This window comes from Neltuma alba, unplaced genomic scaffold (assembly GCF_004799145.2).
Source record: "Neltuma alba isolate B1F8T4 unplaced genomic scaffold, ASM479914v2 tig00004952_pilon, whole genome shotgun sequence".
In the NCBI taxonomy this organism is placed as follows: Eukaryota; Viridiplantae; Streptophyta; class Magnoliopsida; order Fabales; family Fabaceae; genus Neltuma; species Neltuma alba.
This window is the reverse complement of record NW_021633926.1, coordinates 14,934-34,692: the sequence shown is the minus strand read 5'-3', so window position 1 is coordinate 34,692 and position 19,759 is coordinate 14,934. Positions and strand designations below refer to the sequence as shown.

The window sequence follows — 19,759 nt, the reverse complement described above, 5'->3', positions numbered from 1 at the left end:
TTGTAGCAATTAAGCTGTAGGACTAAATTATTATTATTATTATTATTATTATTATTATTATTATTATTATTATTATTTTGGTCACAGCCATAAAAGGTCTATGCCCAATACTTGATTTCTCGTCAAACCGAACAAATGCCACACGACAGGCTTTTTTTACCAAAATATTACAAAAAGTAAAATTATATACTAATATGCTGTACTTTTAAAAGTATTTACTAATATGCTACACTTAAGATCGTTTTTCAGGTGAATAATTTTTAAAGTCATTTATCTGCTGAATAATTTTTAAAAGCATATTGGTAAAAAAGCCTGTCGTGTGGTATTTGTTCGGTTTGACGAGAAATTAAGTATTGGGCATGGACCTTTTATGCCTGTGACCAAAATAATAATAATAATAATTTAGTCCTACAACTTAATTGCTACAATTACAAATTTACAATCAAAGCATTTTTTTTGTTACGTATTGTTTGGTATGAGAAAAATAAAAAGAAGAGGAAATAACAGAAAATTTCATCAAGCTCTATTTAAAAAATTAAAAAAATTTAGATTTTGAAATTTTAATGCAATATAGACGTTGTAACCTCATGGGAGCATTGTTAAGGATTCTTATTTTTGCATGTAAAATTGGCAGAGATTCGTATGTGAGAGAGTGAACAAGAAAAAGTAAAATCGTTCTTAGCATAAATGATTTCTGAAATCGTTCACGCCAAGAACGACTTATGTGTAATTTTAAAATCGTTCTTGCCAAGAACGATTTTAAGTGCAGTATATTGGTAAATAGTTTCAAAAGTACAGCATTTTGGTATATTGTTTTACTGTTTATCGTATATCGGTAAAAAAATCGTTAAAAGGATTTCCAGAAATTACCTGTTTCTTAGAAACCACTGTAGCAAGAAGTAACACTTAATTCTCCCTTTATGATGCCTCCCCAGCTGCATATGTCGTAATAACCCAGTTATAATGAATCAAAGTCTATAAGCTAAATCCATAATTTACAAAAATTAAGAATTAAACGTTATATTTTTCTTTTTAGAACTTATAAAACAAAGTATTTTAAATAAGGAAAGGGAAAATTCACCTGCTAGTCCTTATTTTTTCCCTCTAATTTTGAATTAAATTCTTGTACTTTTTGTTCATTTTACTGGGTCCTTGTTATTTTAAACGTTAATGGCATTGAATGTAGAAGGTTACTCTGTTTGTCTCTGTTTTGAGTCCAAAAAAACAGAGGTGAATAAAATAAGGCAACAGTTAGTATGTTTTAGGACCAGCCAAGCTTGTGATTCATACTGTTACATTTACCGCATGATTACAAGCTTTTAGCCGCTAAACACCGAGGAGAGCATGCCCCAAAAAAAGGAATTTTGTAAGAAGGTTAATATTACATTTGGACTTTCTAAAAAATTTACAGCTGTGAAATATATGAGAACTTAAGTTATGATGGAGTCCTGATTTGATATTAATATTTGATCGGAGTCAATATAATTTTTAATGATATGGAATTTGACCTTATTTTAGTTTTGATCCTAAATAATGTCAAATTTCAAAAATCAAAACCATTGATTTCAAATTTTGGAGATCAAGATTAAAATAATGTTAACTTTCAAAACCCAAAACTACTCGTTTCATATTTCATAGACCAAAATTAAAGATAGATTAAATTTTAGAGACTAAAAATGAGGTTGATTCTTGATATTTTTATCAACTTCTTAGTAGTCATTCTCCCAATTTAAAATCACTCATACTACCGGCAAGTGGCAAGAGAGAAAAAACCGCTCACACGCATTGTTTTGAGACCAGTTTGACTGGCTGAACCAAGAAGCGCTCAAGAGATGAGGGAGTGTGGCAGAGGAGATATCCGGTTGAATTGGTCTTGAACAGGTCAAAATGATCATAGAACCTGCAGTCAAATCTATTGATACTAAGACTTAGTTATCTTTTGAGTGTGTTAAGGACTTTATGCATGAGTTTTATGATATAGTTGGACTAATACGATTTCCCATGTTTATTCAGTGTATAAAGTTTTGAAGTGACTGATAAGGTTTTATGATGTAGCCGGACTACTTTATTTCCAAATATAGGTATTTGCGTATAATTTTCTATCATCTTTCAAAATGGCAGTGTCTTGATTTAATTTTACATGTGAACTTCTCCCCATCAAATCCTTGAACTTCAGCATCTATTCAATAATGGGAAATGGACAAAAATGTATTCTAAAATTATAAAACAAAGGGAAAATCTAAAAAAGAAAGTTCAAATTACTAAATCCCAAATAAAATTTTTTTACAAAAATGCATTGTTATTTGTAAATTTAATGTTGTCAAAACATATTACAACCCTGTTTGGTATGAGGCACTGGATAGGTTGGGACTGGCATCATTAGCATAGTTTATTTTAACATGTTTGGTATAAGACACTAGGTTGGAATGCAATGGGGTGCAATGCAATAATGATTACCATTAATATGTTTGGTTTGTTATTAATAAGATGTGCATAAATTATTTTTCATATTTAATCAGAATTATAAAAGGTCCAAAATGCCCAAAAACTCTCAATTCCCAATCATCTTCTTCCTACTAGTGTCAATACAAAACCCAAATAAAAATCAACATGTTTAAAAGAAAAAATCTTGAGTAGATCATCAGCATAATGAATTAAAAGGGAAGAAATATATGAATCAAGTTTTAAACATGGTTTCAAATCTTACAGAAGGAACAAAATGAAAACCAAGATCTAAACCATAGAAGCATGAAAATCTCATGTTTGTCACAACAAATATTGATTTGAACATTTGCAAAAAAAATAGATCCAAAGAAAGACGTTCATAGAAGACAGATATGAAAGGGAGACGTCCACAGCTTTAGATGTTGATGGCCGATGATGGCCAATGATGAAAATGACGATAACAAAGTGAGGGAGAAAAGAGAGAAGGACTTATCACTAAAAAAAAACGAGGGAGAAGGGAAAAAACGTTGGTTCTAGTCAATGGGGGTAGTGGTGTCGTGGGGGGTAGCTGTCGATAATGGAGGAGGAGGGAGGAGACAATGAGAACAAACACAAAAATAAATTACTCCCTCCATTCCTTATTATAAGAGACAAATAACCGAAGTACGTTGATCAAAAAAACAGTTAAAAGTAGTTAATAACAATTAATGTGTAAAAAGTATAATTTTTTTCCAAAAATGCCCTCATTAATAAGAGAGAGAGCATGAGAGAGAACAATTAAATTATTAAAAGAAAGAGAAGTGGGAGGGAGAGAGAGTGTGAGTTGGAGATAATAAATATGGGTAAAATAGTAAATCAACACAAAAAAGTAGAGACAACTTGTAAGTGTCTCTTATATATAGGAACATGCCATAAGCATCAAATGTCTTTTATAATAAGGAACGGAGGGAGTAGACTTTTTGAATCATACAATGAGTGGTAACGAGAATTCATAAGGAAGGAGGTATGAATGGCCATTACCAATTTTTTGATAATAATCATTACCATAATAAACCTCATCACTAAACTAAAAAGCAACCAAACATGTTTTTCTTAATAATGCAATTTTAATTACCATTATATTTCTGTAATGAGGTTGAACCAAACGGGTTCTAAGTAATATTTGAGATTGAGCAACCCATCTAGATGGGATTGAGCAGTAACGCTTCCACCCATGATATTGAAAAATCAATCTGAGGTTGATATTTTTCATGACCAAAATGCCTATGCCTCTCAACCCTTCTCATCAATGAAGCAATCACTAATGCCTTCATCCGTTCTGCTATCTCCGGCAAACCACCCATCATTTCTATGCTCCCTCTCTCTCCTCCGTCCCGTCCCTCCGTCTTCTCCATCCTCCCTTTGCCCCCATGCCTTCCTTCACTCTCCGCCATACATCCACAATGGTAGATAGGTTAATCTACAGCAAAAGCTATCCCTTGCTATTCTCATCCATACCTTCCATCATTTATCTTCTCCTTCCATGGCGGCCTCCATAGGCCACGACATCATCTTCCTCATTTAGTACATTGGTACCCCTAAGCTCCAAGTCCCTCCCTTGTCTTCTCCCTTCTTCCTCTTCTTCTTCCAAAGCTTCTCTCCCCTTAAACTCTCTAATTTAAACCAGAATTTTATTCGAAGTTGCGGAAATTAAAGGGATCTACACACACACACATATGGGCCATAGATGTGGAGAGTCTACAATGCTGTGCGGTGTAAACTCCTGAACATGCTATGTTACTTCTTTATTTTTACTTATTAGCTAAATTAATCAAAGGAAAAAGCTAGACTCATAAACAGCTTGAATTCTAGAATAATGATGAGCAAAGGTTTTACAGTCGGTGACTTGGCTTTAAAAGAAACAAGCGAAAATGGAGGTGACTTGGCCTTTTCATTTGGATCTTAAAAACAAGATGAAAAAGATATTAAAACTGGTGCAAGTCTTCATATGAAGAAGAAGATCAAACGAAAATGGAGAGGACGGTGAGGGGGGGGAGGGCCGTGAAGGATGGGGGGCGACTGCGAGTTGCAAGCTTTTTATTTTATTTTTTAATAACTAGGATATTATAGTCTTTTTATAATATATACCTAATTTCAAAATAAAATTAATACAAGAATTCTAGGTAAATATTACTACCTACCAAATATAATTTTAAAGCATCAATCCCACTCCCACTTTCACTCTCAATCCTAACCCAATGTCATTCCGGATCCCTTAAAATTCAAGGCTGCTTATCAAACAGGGCCTAAAGTGTATACTAAACCTAATTTCAAATTTAGTAATTTCAAATTTTTTTTAATGAAATTCTTCTAAAAATAAAATATATACATTTGAAAAAATACAATAGAAATCTAATGAAAAAGTTTATGTTTAAAAATTTTATTACTTAGAAGTATCTGAATTAACTGGTAACAAAGATCAAGAATTAATTGGCTTTCTCTAGGAGACTGAAATACAAAATTTTTTCACTCTTGTATTATTCAGAGAAGAGTGAGGAATAAAGTTGTTAAGCTAAAGGGGGAAAATGGTGACTGGTTGGAGGATGAGAAAGATATCAATAATGCTTTCTTTAAGTTTTACTTTGAGCTCTTTGCTTCTTGTGGCAGAAGAAATATGGAGGGTGCTTTATCTTATGTTGAGAAGTCAGTTTCTAAAGAAGATAATAAAATGTTGCAGAAAGCTGTCACAATGGAGGAGATCAAGCTGGCTGCTTTCTAATTGAATGGGACAAAAGCCCCAGGTCCTGATGGCTTTTCTGGTTGTTTCTACCATGCAGCCTGGGGAGAGATCAATGGTGGTTTAGTTGAGATGATAAAGGATTTTTTTAACATTTGCAATTTTTTTTAAAATTATATATCCCAGGATGCAATCGTGACGGGACAACCCCGTCCCGCGTCCCGTCCTGTCCCGATTACCCGTCCCAGAATTGTCTCATCCCGAAAATTTTTTTATCCCGTTCCAAAGTGATCAGGATTGGGATGGACCTACCGTAACGGGACAATTTAAACACCCCTATTTTCACAATTCAGCCTCGTTGGAGCCAGACTCTTTCCCTACCCCCTCATTACTATTGTATCAAATATTAATGGTTCAGATTTAATGTTCTAAAAAATATTATTATTATTATTATTAAGAAAAAAAATATTATAATTTTATCTAAAAAAATATAAATAAATCTGAATTGTTAAAATATGATATGAATTCAAATCAAATATTAAAATTTTGAATTTATTTACTTATTTTTTTAAAATAAAATTATAATTTTTTGGATAAAAAAATAATAATACTTTTTTTGAACATTAAATTTGGACAATTGAAATTTCATCAAATGGTGATAAAGAGGAACAGAGGAGGGAAAAGAGAGCCGAGACCAAGCCCGTGAAGCCCAAAGGCCTCTTTTCGGCAAAACAAAATTCCCCTCGCGCGTCACGTGATTGATCTGCATCTCGCGTTCAATTTTAAAACTATATATGCTTCATATTTCATTATTTTCTGTTTTATATATCAACCAGTCTCTCCTATTTTTTGGTTAAAAAAATTCTCCCCTATTTTTATTTGAAATCAGAACAACCTGTCTCAAAATTCAAAGTTTAATGAAATTGAACATGATTTAAATCAGTAATAGATATTAGATCACAGTATCACACGATGCATGATCACACAGAATTTAAAAAATAAGTCATATTAGTTTTTAAATATATATTTATATATTTACAAGATTTGGTGGGAACTTGACTTAGCTTTGATATCCTGATATCCCAATGTACTAGTATTTCTATATTTCTAAGAGCTGCATGTTGTTTTGTTCTTTAATTTTATGCATTTCATTTCATATATGGTAAGTCGTAATTTTAATTTAATTGAAAAAATACATAGACAATTACAAAACATTTTGAGCCAAAAGGACAAAACATGTACAAATATATATTTAATCACTTAGAAAAATGCGTTTTCTCCTTTTTAGCCGTCTAGGTGATTAACTCATATATCGATGATATATAATTTGTTTAAAATTAAAATACAACTTGTATTTTGAATAAGTTTGAATGGTAATATCACAAGCAACAGTGTTTATAAATAGGGACATAATAAGACTACCTATAGAGTAGTATAAGATTTTTGAACCGTTCAAATTACAATTTTATAATTATGATGGGAAGTAGTAAGAAATGGAGGAGGGAAAACGGATATACCTCTTTCCTATATTTCCATGTTGTTTTGTCTTTTTATGCATTTCATTTCATACATTGTAAGTCATAGTTTTAATTTATTGTTATCTTCTCTTTTTTAGCCATCTAATTGATTAATTCATATAATGATGATATAGAAAATTTTTATTAAAATATAACTTGTACGAGTATCTTGAATAAGTTTTGGTCAAAAAAAAAAAAAGATCTTGCATAAGTTTGAATGGTAGTATCATGAGCAACAACGTTTATAAATAGGGACACGATAACACTGGCCACGGAATAGAATTGTGATTTTTTTTTAATAAATATATCTCTCAAGAGAGTGATGGAGGATCGTGAAACTAACAGTCAGCCTCTCCTCGCCGCCACACCCTCACCGGAGGGACCTCATCATCAAATCTCCGCCGCCGCTGCAATTTTCAACGCCGAATCGTCTGACATCCCTCTCATCACCACTCCCAAAGATTTCTTTACTCAATTCTTCATCGAGTCCAAGAAGCTCTGGTACCTCGCCGGTCCTGCCATTTTCACCTCCATTTCTCAATACTCCCTCGGTGCCATCACTCAGCTCCTCGCCGGTCATGTCGGCACCCTCCAACTCGCCGCCGTCTCCGTCGAAAACTCCGTCATCGCCGGCTTCTGCTTCGGCGTCATGGTAAAATCTAGAAACTGCTGTGTTTAACTTTAAGGTGATCAGAGAATCAACTGATTCTGATTTTGGATTTGAATACCAAACAGCTCGGGATGGGGAGCGCGCTGGAGACGCTGTGCGGGCAAGCTTTCGGGGCGGGTCAGCTTGATATGTTAGGGATTTACATGCAGAGGTCATGGGTGATTCTGAACACGACGGCTCTGTTTCTGTGTCTATTGTACATCTTCGCGAGGCAAATCCTGAGAGCGATAGGGCAGAAGGCGGCGATATCGGAGGCGGGGGCGTGTTCGCGGTGTGGATGATCCCGCAGCTGTTCGCTTACGCGATGAACTTTCCAATCCAGAAGTTCTTGCAGGCGCAGAGCAGGATCATGGTGATGGCGTGGATATCGGCGGCGGCGCTGGTGGTTCACACGGTGATGAGCTGGGCGCTGATGCTGAAGGTGAAATGGGGACTCGTCGGAGCAGCGATCGTCCTGAACGCGTCGTGGTGGTTCATCGTGCTGGGTCAACTGGCGTATATTTTTAGCGGAACGTGTGGGAGAGCTTGGAGTGGCTTTTCCATCAAAGCCTTTCAGAATCTGTGGGGTTTCGTTCGGCTTTCTCTGGCCTCCGCTGTCATGCTCTGGTACGTATCATCATCTTCTTCGCACGTTTCCTTGCTTCCTTTCAGGCTAGTCTGGCATTAAGTTCCGACAAGACCCCGTTTTCAGCGCAGGGAATGCTTTTTTAAAGAAAGAATTATAATTAGGAAGACACAAATTCATATAACTCAAACCAAATTTGACAATTAAATAACACAAATTTGCGGATAAAATTAAAAATAAAGAATTTAGTTACGATTCTCCTATTTTTAATTACTCTCTGTCCATTTTGTCATAGTGTAAATTGGGAAAGTAATTAATTAATTAAAATTTAAATTTCTTTAAAATTGTCAAGAAAATTAAATGATTCATTATTGGGAAGCGTGACTAGTAATAACTGACGCTGAGGCAACCAATGACAGTAACTGCACGTGCTAAAAAAATGTAGCAATATTATATACACACACCCTACTTCTATTCTATTAAGACCTTATTTGGTTTTATTTTAGTCTAAAATATAAGATTCTAATCCATTTGTATGTAATATTTATACATTTTTTCAAGATAATCTTTTTAACAATGATAGTTCTAGTTAATACACTTGATTAGTAAAGATATTTTAGAAAAAAACAATACATATTTATAGCAAATAACTAACTTTTTTTTTTTAATTTTCTTACATTAGTTAATTAGCTCTTATAATTAAGACTGTAGGTAGTATATATATCAAAAAATGACCATTAATGTTATTTTGAACTTTAAAAAAAATAAATAAAGTAATTTCTTCTTCAAAGTCGATGGAAGAAAAGTAAAAAAGCGGTATAATTGCGAACTCATTGGCTTTGGTAGAAAACGCATGTTTTGACCAATGTACGCAACTTTTTTTTTTTTTGGGCCAATGACCAATGTACGTAACTGAAAGCAATTTTGTCCATCTCTGAAGTTGCAAAAATGAGTAGCATCATATTCATAACTTAAACTATTTAAAATTTTAACTAATACCTTATGAATAAAAGTTTTAATTTTTAAAAAATTTACAATCAAGAGATTACATTCATTTTGAATTATGTACCTATTAAAAAATATTTTATAAAAAATATTAAATATTAAATCTGATCATTAATATTAAATTTGAATAGTTGATATTTGATGAGTATCATAATACTTATCACTGTAATGAGTATTGATAAATGCTTCCCCAAAAATATGTCTTCAATTGAAATTTAAACGAGACGAATGATTCATAACAATGAAAAACATGATCTCAGCAAACATTAAAAAAATTAATTGATGGTAGGGTTTTCTAAGAGGAAATATAAGGTTTTCATATTAGTATTAGAAAACAAGAGAACTGGAGAAAATCCTCTTTTCGTTTTTCTCCAATTGAAAAGGTCCTCCCTCCTTCAAGATATAAAATAAACTTTATTGGAATGGCTTGTTTTTTTTTTATAAGATAGTATTCTCTTTTATCTAATCATTTTATGAGTTTTTTTTTAATTTTACCCCACATTTATTTTCTTTATTTTTTTAATTTATTTATTATATCTTTTACTTGTTCTTTTTATTAATAAGAGTATATTTAAAAAAAATATATGTCTTACATATTTATTATTTTAAACTAATTTTAACTAATTTTTTTATAAATATAAATAAATAAAATTTATTTTATATTTTGAACTAAAAGGAATAAGTAAATAGGAAAAGAAAAAGGGAAAAAAATTAAAAGAGTAAGTACTGACAACTTAAAATTAAAATTATAAGTGAAATTGAGTGGCTACTTTAAAAAAAAAAGTGAAATTGAGTGCACGGCTTTTCACTTATAATAAAGGACATTTCATGATTACTTGTCCATAAGGCCAGCCCTTTTCCTCGACTTTGACACAGTTTTTTTATTTCCTATTTTTATTTTGTTTTATTTCAATTTAATGGTTAAAATATTCATGCATAAAATATACAACAACAATGTCAAATATTATCCCACTCAGTCTCACAGTATTGACAGTGATAGTATATATTATCTTTAATTTTTTTTATTCCTCTGTAATGTTGGGTGTCGGATAATTTTCCAAATTTTCAAACAATTAAGATACTTAAAACATCACCTAAAATAACAAAATTCACACAAGCGATGTAATTAAATAATTAATCATCAGGAGGGTCAGTATTAAATTTAAAGAAGACATTACGATTTTTTAAAAGAGACATACAGAGCAAATAATTAAGATCCCCCGAGTGCACCAACAGGCGCTGCATCATGTGAATTGCATCTCGATGAACAGAATGAATTTAATTTGATGTGGGTGAAAGTAGTAGATCAAAGATCGATCTAGCTAGCATTTTTTAGGAGGTTTCATTGTGTTGATTAATAGCCAATATTACTTCCTGTATTTAATACACGAGTTAGTTTAACTTTTAATTTGTTCTTAAATATAGGAACCAAATTTACTTTATTTTTTCATATTTATTTATTTTTAAAATAGTCTTTGTAGTAGTTGCATATGTTAAATATTCAATCAAATAATAGTTTTAACTAATACAATATACATGATTAACAATAATATTTTAGGAAAGACAACACATAATTATTACAAATAACTGATTTAACAAAATTTTTTAATCTACTCAAATTAGTCAACTGGCTCTTGTATTAAGGAGTGGATGTAGTAAGATCTAATTAATACTACCTCCAGTTTTTAATATAAGAATTAGTTAAGTTAGTTATTTGTAATAAATATATGTTATCTTTTCTAAAATATCCTTATTAATCAAGTGTATTAGTTAGAACTATCATTATTACAATGACTGTCTTGGAAAAATATGGATAAATATGAGAGATCAAGTGGATTTAAGTTTTATATTTAGGATCAAAATAAAAATCAAACAAGCTCTTATACTACCTCCGGTATTTAATATATGATTTCGTTTAAATTTTATTTTGGTCTTAAATATAAGATCTCAATCTATTTTGTTTCTCATATTTTTCAAGATAATCCTTCTAATAATAATAGTTCTAACTAATAAATTGATTAACAAGAATATTTTAAGAAAGACAACACATATTTATTACAAATAACTAATTTAATTTATTTTTTTAATCTATTCAAATAAGTCAACTAAATCTTATACTACCTCCGGTCCTAAATATAAAACCCCGTTTGACTTTTTATTTGGTCCTAATTATAAGACCCCAATCCTTTTTTCTCTTATATTATGCATTTTTTTCCAAGATATCCTTTTAATAATGATAGTTCTAGCCAATACACTTAATTAGCAAGTATATTTTAGGAATGACAACACTTATTTATTACAAATAACTAACTTAATTTACTTTCTTAATCTCCTCAAATAAATCAATTAGGTCTTATAATTAGGACTGGAGGTAGTATTTAGAATGAGAGGTAATATTAAGGATTGGATGTAGTATTATTATTAAGGTCGATTAGTTAAGATTCTTACATTTTTTTCCCCCCTCAAATTGCTGGTAAAGCTTGGAGGTGTGGTATTTTATGGCTCTGATCTTGTTTGCTGGATATCTCAAGAACGCTGAAGTCTCCGTGGACGCCTTATCTATTTGGTAAGTACTCTTGTTTCTGACTGATCTGAACCTTCTTCTTCTTCTTATTATTAGTACTATTTTGTTTGATAGCGAAACCCCGTGGGACACGGAGGTTAGCAAACTTCTCGCCGGTCCAAAAAAAAAAAAAGAAGCAAACTTCTCTCTTCAAAATGACATAAGAGGGGGAAAAAAAATTGAAGGCCAGGAAAGAAAGCGAAAAGGACGGAAGGAGAAAAATAAAATGGTGAACAATTAATTCGCAATATATACATTAATATTAGCATGCATTAATATAATATTTTTTGTAAAAAATACTTCTTCTAATCCTAAATACTACTTTCGATCCTTAATATAAAAGCTAGTTAGATATTTAATTTAATTCTAAATATAAGTCTTGAATCTATTTTGTTTCTAATATTTATTTATTTATTCTTCAAGATATTCCTATAATGGTTATACGTGTTGAGGAGTTATATAGTTTTAATACACATGATTGGTATGAATACTTTAGAAAAAACAATATAAGTTTATTACAAATAACTATGTTAACTAATTTTTTTTAAAATATTTATAAATTAGTTATTTAACTAGAAGTATAAGTATATTATCTTTATGAGCACTTTATTTTGTTCCTTTATGGAAGGAAGAGTAGTTATTAATCACAAATAATTGCTCTAAGCAATTTTATTGATTTTGAGAAATTAATTAAAAGAGTCATGCATTTAAAATAAAAGAAATTAAAGTAGGATATGCATTGCTAATTGATCTCACCTGCGAGATCAGAGCCGGGGATATACAATTGGTTCTTGTCTGATCTGGTTGTTGCATCCCCTTCGTTTGCTTTTTGTGATCATACAAAATAAAAATAAAAATAAAAGGCAATTCCTCATTGCTCAGTGCTCACCCCACGATAGGAGGGACCGTTTTCAAATTAATCTCTTATCTCTTGGTGTACTCTCATTAGTCCAAAAAAATAAATTTATCATGAAATTTAAGTAGTAATTTTTAATAGGAGAATACTTAGTCAAGCTTTTTACATTTATTATATTAAGTTTTCCAACCACACATAGTTATATATATTTTTTCAAAATATTGACATTTAGTATTATTTGATTATAAACTCACATAAAAAAAATATAAAACACATGATCATCAAAAATTAAATATTCTATAGTTATTTGATTAACTTTCACGAGGAGAAGGGAATAAATTAGATATATCTGTGTGTCAACACCGGGGCGATGTGAGATGTCTGATATTGGTATATGGAACGGCCACACAGCTTCTCTATCATTTGTTTGGAGTTTTCCCCTTTTGTTTTGTCCCATTTGGAATATGGCGAAAATGTGCCTTTCACATAGGAAAAAAAATCAAAATATATGACTTTTCTTTCAGTACCAAACAAAAATCCTCACCTTTGCCTTATGTCAATGCCTCACATAATCACTTGCAAACGGGTCATGATTAAAATCTTGTTAACCAGCTAGCCGTCTATAATTGAACCCCTAGCTACCCTTTATTATTTTTATGTTTTCTGAAATTACTATCATGGACTTTCACGTATTAGAGGAGAAAATATTTAGGAAATATAACAAAAAAGACCACCAAAATAAAAAAATTGCACACAAAGACCAGTTTGTAAAAATTATTGTCAAAACCTATACTATCGTTATCAAAACCCATACTAATATTGTTATGGGTCCTAATTTATATTTTTTTTTATTTTAGTGGTGTTTTTTTAACCATTTTTCCAAAATATTTAATTAATCAATTCTATGTACACGTCTATCTGTTGATTCGGTGGAGATCCGCTGAATTTAATTATCATAAATGCTAAACTTGTTCACTTTAATTTCTTCGACCACACATCAGCATGGGCGTCACTTTTCTGTCATTAATATTGGATTCAATTTCTGCAGCATGAACATTGGGTTGGACTGTGATGGTCAGCTTCGGAATGAACGCAGCCGTAAGGTTAGATATTCAATTCACCTATACAAATATATATGAATAAAATATTTTTATATATTCCTCCGTTCTTAAATATAAGAATATCCTTTTTGTAATATAATTTACACTACAAAAGGAGTTTTATATTTAGAACCGGAGGAGCATATATGTGTGTGTGGATTAATTTCAGAACTCGATAGTAAATATAAACTCCAACTTAGTTGAAAATAATGCATCCGTAGATATGGGATCTGCTTAGTAGAAAAAATAATTTATTTTCAATTTAATTTTTAAAAAATTAGATTAGATAATGTGATTTATATTTAGATTAACTTTTATAAAAATTAGTTTGTAAAGTAAAAAAATTATTTAGATTATGATTGAATAGGTAAGTTTAGTTTGTAAAATAACTAAAATGAATATGATTTTTATTAAATAATAAAAATGATTAAAAATATGAATTTACAAAATATAATAATTTTAAATTATTATAATAAGAAGAAATTATATTTAATGAATAAAATATATTTAAATTAGAAATCATAATAATGTAAAATTTTTTAAACCAAATAATATTCTATCATTAATTGGATAATATACTATGCATGATTTATGTAAATATAAAATAAAAAAAATAAAGTAGTAAAATGAATTTTATTAGATAATATTATCTCTAGTTTTTAATATAAGAACTAGTTATAAATTCAATTTGGTAATAAATATAATATTTTATTCTATTTTGTCTTCAATATTTATCCATTTTGTTCCTAAGTAATCCTTATGCTACAGTGATGACACATGTTAATGAATTTTCATTAAAAGGTAGCTTTCAATACACATGATTTATGGGAGTATTTTATGAAAAATAACATCCATCTATTATATATAATTAATTTAATTAATTTTTTAATATTTACAAATTAGTTATATTTTGTACTAGGAAGAATATAAGTCTAAATTTAAATATAAATAAGATACTATAATGTGATTTAAAATAAATTCTTTTAAAGGGGTCAAGGTTTTGAAAGCCGGACTGGACTGGATTGGATGGTCGGATCGGTTCAGCCGTCAGCTGTCCTACATAGTAGTTTGGTTTGTGCATTTGGACTGTTTAAAGGTTTGATCCGGATTGAGCCACTCATAACTGGTAGTTAAGCCGGAACCCAGGACCGGTTTATGAGAACTGAACGGCTCAAAAAACATTTTTTATTAACCATGTTATTTTCATGTTTAAAACCCCGAGTAGAGAAGAAACGTAGGAGGAGACGTGCAAAAAGCAGATGATGAAACATCATGATTAAAAAACAATAAAACATAGAAAAAGTAACATGAAATCAATGGTCAAAATTATTCATATTCAAATATCAACGGTTCATATTGCCTTTTGTTTCACTCTTTCCTCATGAGTCATGCCCTACGCATACCCGTTTCACTTTTCCTCATAGATTTGACTTTTATCCTACTTCCGATGAGAGTACCATTAAAATCCAATGGATATCAGGGGTAGTTTTGACCCATGGAATCATGGACATTAGTTGGAGATTCGGGTAATTCTGATCTAGTTATCCTGATTCAAGTTATATATTTTATTATATTATTTTTATTTTTAAAAAATATTTTTAAGTCATCAAAATGTATATGTATAATTTCTATGATGAATGTATTAAATTCTTTTAATTCTTCTTTCTAATTATTATTCATGTATTTATTGTATTTATATCATTTATATATAGTATTATTTTTAATTTAATTATTATATTACCGGTCTAACTGAACTGTTTGACCGATCTAACCGTTTGAATAATGACCCGCTGATTTTTTCTATTTAATGTGTGGTCCGGCTTTTAAAACATTGAAAGAAGTGGAATCCAACTTTTTTTCATCTTCTCTCTCCACTTTTCAAAAATATTAAGCTTTAAATTTTTGCTTATAACTTATGGTGGCTTTTCATCCAAAAGTTAAATTGTTTTAAAGCCATTGCAAACACTCGCAGCTTCATTCAATCTGCTCCACTGCGTGTTTTGACTCAATAGGTTACTTTTAAACAGGCCCATGCAGTGTCCGATCACCACGTAGAACATTATTACTGAACCTCGATCGAGTCCTACGTGTCTATCGACTCTCTCTCTCTCTCTCTCTCTATATATATATAATATAAAAGCTGTATGCATGTGCATGTACGTGCAGTGTGAGAGTGTCCAATGAACTGGGAGCAGCGCACCCAAGAACAGCCAAGTTTTCGCTGGTTGTGGCCATAATAACCTCCTTTCTGCTGGGACTTGTGATGTCTCTTGTCCTCATCGTCTTCCGGAAACAGTACCCAGCATTGTTCTCGAGCGACACGCAAGTGCAAGATCTGGTGGTGAAGCTCACACCCATGTTGGCTTTCTGCATCATCATCAACAACATTCAGCCTGTTCTTTCCGGAGTCGCCATTGGGGCAGGATGGCAAACTGCTGTTGCTTACGTTAACATCGCTTGTTATTACCTTTTTGGTGTTCCTCTCGGTCTTGTTTTGGGTTACATTCTCAATCTTGGAGTCCTGGTACGTCTAATCCTACTTGTTTTTCTTATATATATATATATATATATATATATATATTAAGTGTGTGTAATTTGTAGGTTGAATTTTTGCCTGATATGTTCTCCGTTAAATCGTTCATATCTCCTTTTTTCCTTTTTGGTTTTCAGGGGATCTGGTCGGGAATGTTGTCAGGGACCATTTTACAGACAATAGTTCTATGCATAATGGTTTATAAAACCAACTGGAACAAAGAGGTACGTACGTACCTTCCCTTATGGGCGTATGTGTTACGATCTCTTATCAAGAAATAACTCAACGCGGAGAAATATAATTAGTGTAGTGCATGATATTCGATTCAAATTACAGCAACTGTAATAATGCTTTTGTGGCATATGTGTGTGTGACACTCTAAAAGGGAAAACTGATAGAAAACTCGTATCATTACATTACCCTCCACATAAACTGATGAAAACTATTGACTATGTATATTTTTGTGGATGGAACTGCAGGCGTCACTTGCAGAAGATAGGATAAAGAAGTGGGGTGGGCACACTGATTCAAAAGCAGGTGAAACTTGAAGGCGCAGAAAATTCCTGCTTTGTGCAGATTTTCTTTTTTTGGGAAAAAAAATTAATTGCTTTCATTTGGAGGACGAGAATACTCAGGAATCAGGATCCTCTAGTAATTATTGGATTCCCAGCATCTTAAAGGAAAATTTTTCTCTCATCAATTTCAAAGAAAATGGGTTCATAATTCGTCTCACTAGCTTATTGTAGAATATGATATATGCATGTCATCGCGTATGCACTCAGATGAAATGGAAAAAAATTGGATATTACATTGCATCTCTTAATTTAGGAAGAAAATTATATATATATAATAATAATACAATTCAATTCAATACAATTCAATAAGGATAAGAGGAATACTAAATATCGAGTTAAAACTATAAGTATAAAAGAATATTGAAAAATTAAGAAAATTCAAGAAAAATCTAAAATGCCTCAGATTTTAAGGAAATCAAGAAAAAAATTACTAAAATTGTCTAAAGACCCAAAAAAAATTAAGGAAAAATCATAGAGAGCATTAATTTGGGAATTATAAATTTTATGAAGGATTTTATTTTCTAGAAAGAGTTATAAATAATCTTAAAACTAATTTCTGATCATTAACAATATATTTCCGAGAAAATTTTTTTAAAAAAAAAAGTGGTTAGAGCTTCTCGTTTGGCCCAAAACTTTTAGGTAAATTATTTCATAAAGTAAAGAAGCTAATAAAATCCTTATAAAGTGTCCCAGACTAATTTCTAGAAGAAATTTCAGTATGGATAGAAAGAAGTAAAATGAGAAATTCGCTGCCCCAAACTCAAAAATGAAATTGGGCCTAAGTTACCAAAAAGGAATGTGCCTGAAGAGGTCATCAGATGCTTTTTTATGCTTTGGTCCAAGAAAAGTGCAAAGAAATGGGCATATTTTAGGATAGAAACACAACTGCACAAGTAAATAAAAGAGAAAATATAATTTTTAGTTCCTCAAATTTAGATCTATTTAGGTTTTGGTCTCTAAAATTTAAGACCAGAGGTATTGGTCCCTGGTTGGTCCCTGGAATTTACTTTGTTACAAAACGTTAATCCTTGAGAATCATGTACCATTATAGTTTGTTGAGGTGGTGTAAACAGTGTCAACTATGATGAACTGGCTTTTGACTTGGCAACATGAGCTGATTAAGTGGCATAGAAATTGGATATTTGACATGGAAAAAAAAAAAAAACAAGAAGAAGAAAGAAGTGGATCTAGAAGTTGGTCTTCCTCCGTCCGGCGTAGAACTTGGCTTTTTTCATCGGTCTACAGGAACTTAACAACACCGATAGCAAAAATGAACAACCTCATGACCAAATCCTTAATGAGCTATATGGATCTAAAGAAAGCCGCAATGAAAGACAAAGTGGATCTGGAAGCTGGTTTCCTCCGTTCGGCGTAGAACTTAGCTCCTCAACAAATCACTTGGATACCGACATGGGTCTCTTCCTGGAAGAGGCCGAGAAGGTGAAAATGAAGATGGTGAATCTCCGTGACATTCTGGGCAAACTTCAGCAAGCAAACGAAGAAAGTAAATCCTTGCACAAGCCTGAGGCTCTAAAATCCTTAAGGATCAGAATCAATGCTGATATCGTCTCTGTGCTTAAGAAGGCCAGAACAAGCTGGTCTCAATTGGAAGAAATGGACCGAGCTAATGCTGCCAATAGGAGACTCTCTGGCCTTAAAGACGGCACGCCTGCCATTTACAAAACCAGAGTTTCAGTCCCCAACGGCCTTCGCAAGAAACTGAAGGATCTAATGATGGAGTTTCAGGAGCTGAGGCAGATGATGATGATTGAATACAAAGAGACGGTGGGAAGACACTATTTTACTGTAAGAGGGGAACACCCAGATGAAGAAATAATTGAGAAGATCATATCCAGTGGGGAAGAAGAGCTCCTAAGCAAAGCTATTCAAGAGCACAGGAGAGGGAAAGTTCTAGAGACAGTGGCGGAGATACGGGACAAGCACGAAGCTGCTAAAGAGATCAAGAAGAGTCTACTGGAGCTGCACCAGGTATTTCTGGACATGGCGGTGATGGTTGAAGCTCAGGGCGAGAAGATGGACGACATTGAGCACCATGTGCTTCATGCTTCTCACTATGTCAAGGATGGGAACAAAAATTTGCAGACTGCGAAGAAATACCAGATGGACGACAGGCGCCTTCTTTCCTTTTTTTTGTTTTAAATTTTTCACATAAGATGTCCAGCTCCCATGCCACTCAATCAACTTATGTTGTCAAGTCAGAAGCCAAATCATCATACCTAACACTGTTTGTACCATCTCAGCAAACTGTAATAACACATGACTCTTCGGAACTAATGTTTTGTAACGGAGTAAATTCCAGAGACCAATACCTCAGGGCTTAAATTTCAGGGACCAAAACCTAAATGGATCTAAATTTGAGAGACCAAAAATTGTATTTTTCCTAGATAAAATAACAAGATGGGACCACAAGTAAATAAAACAACATGTGCTACCGTGATTCTTAGGTGGTGCGTATGAAAAAAATACTATTAGGAGGGATTTCTACTATTTGACAGTATTCCGAGAGATTAGTTACTTACCATTCGAGTGGAAGGATACTCTGAGCAACCAAAAAAATAAAAAAATAAAACAACATTTGCTACCTCAAATAAAATTGACTTCAACAGAAAGATGCTTATGTCTAGCAAAAAAAAAAAACAAATTAATATCATCTTTGATTCTTCAAATTTATATGAACTTTGGTTTTAGTTTCTTAAGTTTTAAACCATATATTTTAATCCCTCAAAAAATAAAATGATTTAGGTTTTTATTAAATTATAGAAATCAATATTTTAAAAGAAAAGAGCTGCTTAACTAATTTAAGTAGATTAAAAAAATATTTAAATAAGTTATTTATAATAAATACTCCTATGGTCCTTAATATATGACCCAATTGTTAAGTTAGTTTTGGTCCTAAATATAAGACCCATTTCTCATATTTATCAATTCTCTCTAAATCACCCCTATGGATACTCCCTCAACCATAATCAAGTAGAAAATGAAGAGAGGGTAGTAAGAACGATGATTATGGTGTTTTAGGAAAAATGTGTCACATTTCTTATAATTAACTAATTTATTTAACTTTCTTAATTTAATCAAATTAGTTAAATTAGTCTTATATTAAGGATCGGAGTATGATTAAGTACTTGTAGTTAATTAGAGTACTAATACTAGAAAAATATATATAACTTCAATTACTTCGGAAATTATAAAA

General features: G+C 31.7%; 2 pseudogenes; both read left to right on the top strand.

The window, feature by feature from the left end:
* Positions 1–6,961: 6,961 nt before the first annotated feature.
* Positions 6,962–16,702, top strand: LOC114746372 (protein DETOXIFICATION 29-like; annotated as a pseudogene).
* A 1,113-nt stretch (positions 16,703–17,815) lies between these two features.
* On the top strand, positions 17,816–18,705 carry LOC114746364 (syntaxin-related protein KNOLLE-like; annotated as a pseudogene).
* The last annotated feature ends 1,054 nt before the right edge of the window (positions 18,706–19,759 follow it).